A 12262-nucleotide genomic window follows, 5' to 3' on the forward strand; every position below is an offset into this window, starting at 1 on the left:
CAATCCAAACAAACATTCCTCAGGTTGCCATCAGTGACCACCACGACACGCCGATCCGGCGGACATCGGCTCTGGGCTTCGTGTCCCCTGCAGTGGGAACGCATGCGCGCCCTCAAGCTTCGGGTCGGAAGCTTTCCCGAGGGAAAGCTCCGTTTCTGATAAAACCAAGCACGGCTTCGGGGTTCGCTCCAGTTCGTCGGTGAAGTTGCTCGGATACGGAAGTTCCCCCCTTGAAAAGTGAAAGACTTGAACGCGGTGGAAGGAGGCGTGCGTGGTTTTCTTTCTACACACGTAGGGAAGTGTTCTTCTTGCTGTCGGAACGGGGATAAGTGCAAATATAGCGCATCCAGATCGGCAACGGCCGGAGAGGATATATTTATTGGCAAACACATGTGCGTGCAGATGTGGCCCTGTGTGGGAGCCCCGCTGAAATTATTGTGTTATCGGCCAAAGTGAAGAATAGTGTACATTTATAGGACGATCAAGAGGCGGAGGTGTGGGAGGTTCAATCATCTGTTGTTTTATTTTTTTTGCTGGAAGGAAACTTCCTTCGTTCATACGGGGACCACTAATTGTCTGTCGAATTGCAGCCTGTTGCGTTGTCCGATGTGTTATTGGTGTTTGTGTGCGATGGCCTAAATTTAGGCCAAAAGGTTAGGCGAAATCAACCAAGTGCACCGGGGGAGGCCGTGCAGCGCCTACTGAGTGATTGAACAAACTACGACGCCACGCTACTTACCTACTGTGTGTATAAGTGCAACTTGTTTTTCCTCCTCGGTGCAGTGAATATTGAAAAATGGAAAATTGCGCGTGTGAAAAATGTGAAACCATTATTAGTTATTGAATCAGTTTGTTCAACGTTCCGCTCTTCGCCTGCCTTTTAGTGTGCATTGCACTGTGTCCAGCCTATCTGTGTCTGCTTGTTTGCCGCGCCAGTTCAAAAAGGATTACAACTAATCGCATTTGATGGGGCAACACCAGTAGTGTTGGTTGGCCGGTGTATCCTGGCTCGCTTGGCCACAAAGGGAAAAGCCACGTGGACTGTGGACGACGAGACATTCGCCTATCGACGGGAGAGAAGGATTGACATGCTGAAGAAAACGACAGTAGTAACAACAACAACAACAACAACAACGTAAGTGCCTTTCTTTTCGTTTTTCCTTTCTTCTTGGAAGGCTCCGACACGGGTTTTGCGACGATTGTGGCACATTGGGGACGTGGCTCAATTTGTTCGAAAAGTATGACGATGTGCAGTGAACTGAATTGCTGATTCCGCCACGGCAAGATGCAGCAAACAGGGGAAATATGGTTCGTTCTGGGTGAGGAATTCATTTCCCGGAAGTCAATTCCTAAAGGAATTTTAACCATTTTTGTGGAGAATGAGAAACCTTGCTATTGAATAACCCCTTGATAAGGGAAAAAGATGTAATGTCGGTCTAAATGCCCCTAATTTGGGCCCATACATAAATTCAGCAATCGACTAAATTTTCAATAGCGACCAAAAATGTCCATTAGTACCGTCCCAATGACGAGTTCATCTAGATAAAATTGATAAATAGCAGATTTTTAGCGATGGGCCCAATCTGAGATCCAGCCAACATTAGAGCTATTTCCTCTATATCCCTATTACTAAACACAATCAGCCACAGGGCTACAACAGATAATGCCAACTGTCTGGCATAACGTCTGCTCGGGCCACGATTGTGCAGTGAAGTTAAGCATGGACTTTTTTGCCGTAATGGTTGAGTAATGCTGAGCTAGTATTGTTGATACAGTGTTCATTTAGTTTAAATTTTAGCAAAAAAGTGAATCATTGCCCATAGCAAACAATTATGCAAAGTTTTTTTTTTACAAATCGGAGAAGGTCGAGTTTTTTTCGATTCGTCATTTGACGTGGAACTGTTCAATACCGTCAAGTTTTGCTTCGGGAATGGAAGAGCTAAACCCACCATGGGCGAAGAAGCTAACTTCGTGAAAGCACTGGATGCGAATCCTGTTCAAATGGAAGCAACATACGGGAAAGCTGTAGAAAAATCCTTTTTTCATAAAGTTTAAGTCCAAAGAATCGTTGACGTTAGTTTGGAAGTTTTAATTTTCCATTATGCGAATGGGAAGGCAGCGGATGTAAGCATGTCGCATGCGGAGAATTATGATCAATATGTGCGAGTTTATGAGAAGTTTTTAACCACGTTGGTGCTAGAGAAATACGGTAAAGTGAAGCGCGTCAGCCGGGAAAAGTTCCCAGTTTCGACAAGCACATTGGGGTGCTTCTACTTAATTTTGAGAAAAGTGATAAATTTATTATAGGACACCCTCTAGCTCGGTTCAATATACCAAAATATGAGTATGCACAAAATGGTAATGAATCATGAAGATTTAGAGATCACGCAGAATTCCTCAATTCGTAAATTTTTACTGAGTACCTGATCCTCTAATGTTTTAAGGTTAATACGCATTCTTCCATTCAGGCTACTTCAAGTTATCATAATACTATTCGAACATTAACTCTAATTTTCACTGAGCAGCTGATCCTCTTATCCTACTATACTTATAATATCCCACCGAAAAAAGAATAAAGAAAAAAAGTGAAACAATTATAAATGAACATACCAATTAATTCAATAGTGTTATTCCACTCGATATATAATTCTGCTATTTGAACAGTCTCATAATTCAAATTTCTGATTGGCTCATAAGTTCACAATGAAATTATCAAATTTATAATTATACAAAATTATATCTCTAGTAGTTAGTTGAATGGTGCTACGTCACCACCTAAATGTTTTAAATATTCGTATTGATTTCGACATTTGACACCGTGGTCAAGCCTCACAAAGCTCTAATCTAATGATTAGACTTGAGATCGATATAATTTAGTTGGTATACTGTCACTTAGCAAGCTCACAGAGCTTGCCAACCTTTTTAATAAATCTTGAATTACTTACTTCAATCGTGATGAACAATATACTTCTTTTAAGCGACTAGAAAATCGCTCCGATCAATCGAAACAATTTTCTATATTCAAACTGTTTCGAGCTTTTTCGTCGCAAGCTTCACTGTTCCTGGAGTATGAATCATAGGCGTAATATCGAAGTATCAAATGCACGAGAATTTTGATAACCATATTGAATCACCTTTTCGAGGCTGCTATGAATTTTCTCCGAGGATAGTTTTACCAACCGGTGGAAACTAACGATTTTAAATTGGCTTACTACTTGACTAGCCTATTGATCCCAAGCAAACGATTAACGTACTCCATTCTAGTCGAAATTCTAGTACTACACAATGTTTGTTTTGATTCGCTATGAAAGTTTGACAGATAAAATGAGAGGTTCGTGGATTTTCCAACGTTTCGAGGGGTGCATCGATTAGCTTGGGACCGAAGATAGTACCAGAGCTGAGCCAAAAAGTTGAGCACGTTTCTTCGGGACCTTCTGGTCTTATAGTTACCATAGAGGTAACTCTAAGACTAGTAGGTCCCGAATAACCGTGCTCAACCTTTTGGCTAATTTAAAATCGATAGTTTCGTATTGATTGTTGGTATTACGTCTAAAATAGACGTCACATTTAGTTTGACATTTCGTTGTCATAATTGGTAAGGGGCACTCGAATGGAATATTAAGTGTCAATAGAAATAAATTTGAAATTATTTTCATTTCGCTTTGAAATCAAGACTTGTATACGTTTTTAGCGAAATCGTGAAACGTGCGCATTCTAATGCTGTGAAAATAACAATAACAAACTTGACACTGCTTCAATTCAATGCACGTGAGTTTTGTTTTGAAATTGTTTTAATTGCAAACAAACGAAATTATCAATTCTTTATTAGATTCAAGCGATTCGAAGAGATTCTACAATATCCTAACAATCTTCATCGTCATCGAAGCTTTCTTTCTCTGGAAATTTTTTGTCCAGAATCGATTATTGATAGGACAACATCTAGTAGTGATTGTTTCCTGTTCCGGTCGATTCCACACGCTTGTTATTTGAATTCCAAAGTAGATTTCAAGTCAAAGCTATTCGAGGTCACCATTTTGAGTTGCTTCTGCGCATTCTTCTGAGTCGCCATACAAAATCAAATAGCTTCCTTTTCGAAAGGTGACCTGTTTGATATTATCCATGCACGGACGAGGATGCATGTTGTTCAGCATGTACTGAGATACTTTCAGGCGTGTTCCAAAAAAAATCCTCTGGATGCATGTCCAGCACTGCCACGAGTGCCACGTTCTTCACTGCAACTTGCAATACATCCTCGAAGTCGGGGAATGTCACCAGTGGTCTGGCTTTCATGGCTCTCTTAACTGCCGCAGTGAAGAAACAAACTCAAGTTTTCACCCTATAACCGGGAAAGATCTTGCATATTTGCCAACGGGAGCAGAGGTCTGATTAAATGCCAGCAGTCGTCGCGAAAAGATGATTGTTTTGAAGCCTTCAAAAGTCTGGGAAGCCTATTGCATGCTCTCAACTTAGTGTTCTAGATGCACTTCCACAGTTATTAATTGAGAGCTTAAGTGATCATCAAACAGTATGCAGGATGGACAAGTATCTTGAGTGGTCTCAGGATGACCTGACGTTTAACGATGTTGGACTGCAGTGACACATATCTCACATTCTTCCTTCTCCAATTGTACTAGCGAGATTTTTCATTTCCCGCATTTTCTTGCAGTAAAGAGCATAAAAGCCCAAACGCAATGTGGACGGAAGCGAAACGGAAACGGAAAGTGTGACAGTTGTCACAAATGACATCAAGAGGCCTAACCGAAGTCGATTTGATTCTAACTAGTTATCAATCCGACAAGTAGGCTTACTCAGATCGGGCTTTTCCGCTGCCGCTGCCGTTCCGCTTCCGCTGTCATTGCGCTTGGGCCTTAAGTATTTAGCTTTGAGTTCGTGCGTTTCCTGAAAATTCTCGTACATACACGGTAAGAAAAAGTACCCAACGGAAAATTCACTATTACCTACTTTTGACTAGTTTGTCTCCTTTTCTCCTTCTAATGTTGTCAAAAACGGAGGAGCAAAATCACCCAACAGGGGTAGTAAAGTGTGGGAACCCAACGTTGAGTATAATCATATTTACCTACTGTTGGGTACAACTAACTTACTTTTGGTTAAAAAGCCAGTGGAAAATTCCATACGAATTGCACACAAGTAAATGAAATTTACTTTGACCCGCTTTACCTACTTTTGGGTTCCTGCCCTATAGTGCCGAGATGAGTGAAAAGAACTTAATTTTGGGTACTTTTTTCTAACCGGGTAGACTTCTCAGTTAGATCTGATGGAAGATATAATCTGTTTGGGGCGTGCTTTCTACGGTAATGTGACACTGTTGGGCCGTACGATAGAATGTGCTTTTCAATAGCGTTACGCTTTTCCGCGTTACGTTTGTACTTTCCCCGCTGTGATTTCTTCAGCTGATCACCTTCAACGCAACGATAAATGATGTTGCTGTGGAAGTAATTATATGCGTAGAATATCGGCACTACTATGATAAGATAAAATGTACTCACCCAGAGTTGTCACCGTAAACGAAGGTGTTTCAAAAGAACTTGTGACAAACTTTAACAGAAGTACCGTTGGAGAAAACAAGTTGAAACACAAAGCTCTTGAATTTTCTAGGCTCATCTTCGCTGTACCTACTGTACCGGCGTTTTCTTGATTCAGCGTCCATAACATAGCGGTCAACTTGATCCGATCGTCTTTGTATATTTCATTCCATCTTGCAGCCGCAATCAGCAAATTTTACTTGGGAAGAAAGACGACGCTTCTTCGCAATTTTTTCTCGCATTGAGTTCCTTTTTGGTCCATTTTCATTTTTTTTGTAGCCTCACCAACAGCAGTGCAGCTTCTTTATCGGAGTTTATGTCGCTTTCTGCCTCTGAATCTTCTATAGATTTAATGTAGTTTGCCCACGACTCTGGAAATTTCTTAGTGGGGAAATGATCGAGAACCAGGTCGAGAACACTACCATTGGATTCAAACCCAGCAAACTTTCACACTTAGAAAAAATAACCGACTTCGGTAATTCATTTACCGAATTCTCAACAGCCGAACGGTCGGTAATGTAATGTAAAATCTGTAAACTGAATCAGCAAAATTAGCTGTCAAATCTACCGAACGATCGGTAACTTTTACCGAAAAAATAAGCTTGATTTGTAATCGACTTTACCGGAGAACTGTAATTTTGGAGTCGATGTGGAAAATCAAATTTACCGAAAGATCTGTAGTTTTTTAAAAGGTTACCGACTCAACTGTTATTCGCTTGATGAAGACGCAGTAGGCTCTGCCCGCGAACGGTTGGTTTTGTTTTCGCTGGCGCTGATAAATTTCATCTGTTTTTCGCATATTTTTTAATTGTACCAAATCAAACAAATATTAGTTTTCGCGTGTGGATAAGTGAATTATTAAAATCTATCACGTCTTAAGAAGTTTTTTTTTTAGTGATATTGGAAATTAACGTGAAAAATCTGGGACAAGAATTTGTTTTGAGTAGCTGTGGTGCTGTGGTGTCGCGTCGATCGGTTTTTCATTTCGCTTGTTTTTGGTGCTTTGCCTACCTCCCAAGAAGAGTTTTACCGGGTATTTTTTTTTCTTTTCTTGGTGCTGGCGTTCTGCCTTCCGGAGGAAGCACGCGAATGAGGTGTCAAGCAAAAATTCGGTGCAAATGAAAAACTTCGAATGTGATACATAATGTCGTGTTGGGTTGTAAAAACAACGCGGAAGATTTTTTCGATTACCGCGAGTGAACAAACCGGTCCTTTTTCGGAGGCAGAATTTGGTGAGATCCATCTGATTTATAATCAATCATAAATGCATATTTCCATATGTTACTAAATACGCGCCAGATTTCAAAACATCACATTTCGAAATCTGGAAGTGTGTTTGCAGTACCATTATTCATATGATAACGGTAGTGTTTACATGAGGGGCTTATTGTATGTGAAAGTAACCTCGGAATGGACGTGAATTACCAGGCATTCTGAAATGGGTTGCTGAATCTGCAGTAGAGCTATCGCTTTCTAACTCCCGGATTAAACTTGCTTCAAATTATAACATCAAGGATTGTTGTAATCAAATTTCTTCCATAATACCACTGCCGGCCAGTGGGGGTTAGATTGAATACACACACACACCGACTCAACTGTTATTCGCTTAAATATTGTTTCAAGGTATTTTCTTGGTTTTATCAATTAAATTAAATACATTTTTCCTTATCCTTTATTTTATTTTATTCTTACCCAAAACTTACTCGTACCACTGCGGTCACTGCACTCCATGCACATATTTGGCTCCGGTTGTGGTCAATGTATTTAAGTTGAAAATTGCTGACGGTATAAAATTTCTTTTTCATGTGGTTATTGAGATGTCGGTGCAGTCCGGTAACATAGCCTGGAACTTGCGACCGACAGAAAAAAAAAACAAGCAATAACATCGGCCATCTGTTACAATGGGTGTTTATTTAGATAACGAAATATCATTACTTACGGAAAATATCTACGATATCTACGATTCGCTCATCTTTTGGCGTTGCAGCTGGTCCATAAAAGCCTCCATCATTTCACTTTTTGTTTTTCATGACAGTTTCCACTTACAAACTTTTTTTTTTTAAGTTGAAAACACATTACGGCGGATTTGACGTTTCTCGCTGTGAAAGCTACTGAACTCGATAATGGAACGCTTTGTTTACCGAAACTTCAGTGAAATATTTCACCGAAGTCGGTGATGAAGCTGATTTACAGATGTGCCGGTAATTTTTTTTTACCGTTTTCGTTGAATTGAAATGAAATCACCGAAATTCGGTAATTTTATTTATAGTTTTCAGCAATAGAGCGAGAAAATACCGAAACATCTGTAATTTTTAGGATTACCGATCTAAGACTAAGAGGAAGAGGTGGCAATTGGCTTCTTCCTCTTTTATTTCTATCTCTATCTTTATCTTTATCTATCTCTATCTCTATCTAACGCACATGAAATCGGCCAATCAGGAGCTGGTTCACGTTTGACAGAAAAGTGGTTCATTTTCGCTCCCGTATTGTCACCTCTTCTCTTAGATCTAAGACGGTATTTTTTTTTACCGAACTCAGGGTCCCTGTTTAAGTGTGTTCGTCATCGGACATTACACCATCTGAGACACTAGGAGTTTCACTTCGAACCGGTTCCTCATCGTAGGATCTATCGCCACTTCCGTTAAATTTTAAATAATCGAGAGCAAACATTTTCGAAACGTTACACTCTAAAAAATCCTCACGTCCGATTTACGTGAAATATCGCCTAGCTGATCTGTATATAGAAAATCGCAAATGTTACGTGACGTTAGTAACTTTGACCCGAGGGGGGCGACTCTATCTACGATGCAGAAAAGATTGTGTTTTGCTGTAGCTAGCTGCACGCACGCTGAGTAGATAGAAACTAGGGGGACGACTCTATCTGCGATGCAGGAAATATTGTGTTTTGCTGTGGCTAGCTGCGCGTACGCTGAGTAGATAGAAAGAAGATTTATCACGATTTTGAAGATTTCCTGCAAAAATATGATGCGCGATGCAAGTAGATGCGAGAAATGAAAGAAGATTTTTCGAAGATTTATTCGCTAGTGTGAGATTTTTTGAGCATCTAGAATTAAGATTTAGATGTGTCGCCCCCTCGGATAGAAAGAAGATTTATGTCGATTTTGAAGATTTCCTGCAAAAAGATGAAGCACGATGCAAATAGATGCGAGAAATGAAAGATGATTTTTCGAAGATTGATTCGCTAGTATAAGATTTTTTAAGCATCTAGAATTGAGATTTAGATGTGTCGCCCCCCTCTCTTTGACCTGCATTACACGTCATGTCCACTAAAAATGTTGGCGAAATCGACCGGTTATTCGCGTAAACAGATTTAGTGTAAATATTTGTGTTTGTGTGTTTGGGACTTCGATATTGCCGCGAAACGAGATTTACGTGATTTACAGGTACGCAAAAAAGTCAATATGGCGTCACCAAGCGTGGTGGAAGAACACCTAAAAAATTAAAAAAAAAATCCCAGCAGCTTGCTACAAATATTGGACGGTAATTTGATTAATTTAAATTAATTTATTTATGATTATATGTAGCCTTCTTCTAGTTTTATAATTTCAGACGGTGGCATCACCGTTTTGAGTCTGCAAACAGTTATTAATATTTTGACGAAAATAAAAAATCTTATAAACATTTCTACTTACCAAGTAGTCAATAATTTGCAATTTTATAAGCAGATGTAAGTATCAATTTAAACACGTGGAATTTATATCTGCCCGGTGAAATTGCATAATATTGACTGCTTCTACATATAAGTTCCATTATTCTCATTCAAAATTCACGTAAAAATTATGTGAATATCATTTCAAACGAAACGGAATATCACGTGAAAGTTACCAGTTTTCCAGTAGTATTCACCCTGATTTCACGCAAGCAGTACGTGGAAATCAGGTCTTATTTACCGGAATAATTACGTAGATAGTCGAAGCTGAGTTTTGGTCGGCTACGTGGAATTCCGGTAAAAGTTACGTGAAAAATAGGGTAAACGAAAACCGCCTATGTTTTCACGTAAATCGGACGCGACGATTTTTCAGAGTGTAGCACCGACCACGTGAACCGTCAAAACAATACACGTTTTTTTGAAGCTACTCAGTGACTTGGTAGATCGCAATCATTTTCGCAATAATGACTAGAAAGTAAGCATTTTTTAGGGAATCTGGGACTACCCATTAGATGAGTAAAATAAACCCATTTATGAATAATTACAACTACAAAAATAAGTAGTAAGTATTCATTTTTGAGTACCAAATACTCATAAACGGGTAATATTTTTACTCATTTAATGGGTAGTCCCAGTCTCCCTCTAAAATACTTACTTTGTAGTCAATATCGAGTTTTTTATAGTCATTATTGGGTATTTTGCGGTTACCGTGTAGGGATTTGTCAAATTTGATTCTGGGTAAATGATTCTGATATCATTTTTTCCGAGGGGGCGACACATCTAAATCTCAATTCTAGATGCTCAACAAATCTCACTCTAGCGAATCAAACTTCGAAAAATATTCTTTCATTTCTCTCATCTACTTGCATCGCGCATCATCTTTTTGCAGGAAATCTTCATAATCGACATCAATCTTCTTTCTATCTACTCAGCATGCGCGCAGCTAACCACAGCAAAATACAATTTTTCCTGCATCGTAGATAGAGTCGCCCCCCTTGATTTTTTCCCAAGTTCAAAATGGCGCACTTTGAAGTTGCGAACAGGCAATTTTTACGCAGTGAGTTTAAAATTAGTTTTTATAAGTGAAACAGTTACGCGATGACCTGGATGGTGAAAGCTATCGGATGCTAGTAAGAACATTTATTTTTCATGGTTGCCAAAACAGCTTTTTGTGCATCCGCTTATCTATGGAATCTATAGTATCTATAGTATCAATAGACTTCTCTGACGTTTGGGAGATGCACAAGTGTTAGTGCAGAACTTTGGGTAAATTCAAAGGATTTCTTGCACTAATACCTATAATTTACCCAAAGTTCTGCACTAATACTTGTGCGTTTCCCAAACGTCAGAGAAGTCTATAAATACAGAATTGTCATTCTCACAATGCTTTTTTTTATAAATATTCTTCCGCAATGGGTAAGGTTTACTCAGTTGACGAATGTCATAATCTGGGTAACTGTTACCCAGTTTCCTCTATATACACGTGCTTCTCGGTAACACCACTAAAGAAGCTTTTTTTAAGGCTTTATTATAGAGATTTTTAGCCTTAGGCTAGTTCATCTCTAAAACCACTAAGGAAGCCACCCTTTTGCAGCGGAACACTTTCGTGGCATTCTTCAGTAGGTACATAACCTTTGCCACCTCAAACCGTGCATCCATGTTGTCCCGGTTTTCTGCCAGGTAGCCATGTGATCTCCGCAGCCGATTTTGATTCCCGAGTGTTCTAGCGATTTCAACATTAGCAGCAACTTGATCCGGCGGCTGTAAATTCAGAATGCCATCAGATGTGTTTCGATGCTATCTTCCGGTCGGGTCAGTTTGTTTAGCCAAACTGCCTCTGGATCATTGCTTTTGTTTGGATTCCACTGATTGTTGTGTTGTTCCTTAAAACAAAACATTCAAACTGTCAAATTAACTGGGTTGCCGAACATGCCATTCCCAAGTAACATTGCAAGTTTTAACAAGGTTTTAAAGTATTCTACAAGTCTAAATCATGGTCTACAGAACCCTCATAAAACCCAGATTGTTACTTGGGATTATTCACAAGCAAACTAAAGGCACTCCGATGATTGGCACCCTTGACACTGCTGTCACAGCCAAGGTTGCAAAGACTCATTTCAGCTAAAACAATATTTTTCTAAATTATGAAATAATTAGATGCCATGATCAAATTTTGAATTGGTAGGATACAAGAAGAGGTTGCAAAGAATGTGTTTGACATATTAAACCTGTTTATTTCACTTCATGAGAGTCACAATCAGCGATTTTTCACAAACTCACTCACTCACTCACTCACTCACTCAGCGATCAGCAAATCGCTGATTGTGACTCATAGAAAGCAAAATTTACAGGTTTTATGTTTCCAACGCATACTTTGTAACCTCTTCTTGTAAGTTACAAGTAAAACATGCCATCATACCATCTTTTGGTTTTATTATTCCGAAAAACATTATTTTAGCTGAAATGAGTCTTTGCAACCTTGGTCACAGCTGCGGCACACGGAGAAAAAATGGCATAAAATAAGTGTGTAGAGTGACCATCCCTTGATTAGATTTTAAATATCCCCAAATATGTTTTTACAGTATTTACCGCTTGTGCGTAGCCATTTTTTCTCGCTTCGTAGCTGTCACATTATAAAAAAGTCTGCTTTGATGAAGCGGGTAATGAAAAATTATTCCCAACTGCCATGATGACCTGGAATTTGCCAAATAATAATAATTATTGATGAGTGTATCGAAGAATTGTCGTGACTTAAAGCACTAGAAATAATAAGCACTTATTATCGTGCTGAAATACGTCAGAAGACTGATTTATTTTCGTTTGACTTTCTGTACTTTGATCAAACTAGATTAATTTATCTGTTTCTTATAGCGAATTCGTTTATTATAGGGGTCGGAACCAGTTCCAACCCAGTGCAAAACCGAACTTTTTGTCAGTGCGAAGCTCAACCTGAGGTAGTCTTTAAAAAACAACCGATCAAACTGACGTTTGTCTGTAAACAAGTAAACCCAATCTTGATACCCAATCCAGGTTGGAACTGAATAATAAA

The 12262-nt window shown here is 39.2% G+C and overlaps 1 protein-coding gene across 1 annotated transcript in view; it reads left to right on the plus strand.

Annotated features, from left to right (window-relative positions):
* The first annotated feature begins 214 nt into the window (after nt 1-214).
* Nucleotides 215-12262, plus strand: part of LOC135704807 (serine-rich adhesin for platelets-like) — a 301896-nt gene continuing 289848 nt past the window's right edge. The window contains exon 1 of the mRNA XM_065226324.1: nt 215-1135. The gene's annotated coding sequence lies outside the window, so the exon portion shown is untranslated. The remainder of the gene's footprint in view (nt 1136-12262) is intronic.

Source organism: Ochlerotatus camptorhynchus, unplaced genomic scaffold (assembly GCF_037179485.1).
Source record: "Ochlerotatus camptorhynchus isolate MF236.1 unplaced genomic scaffold, CSIRO-AGI_Acam_v1.1 ptg000248l, whole genome shotgun sequence".
NCBI lineage: Eukaryota > Metazoa > Arthropoda > Insecta > Diptera > Culicidae > Ochlerotatus > Ochlerotatus camptorhynchus.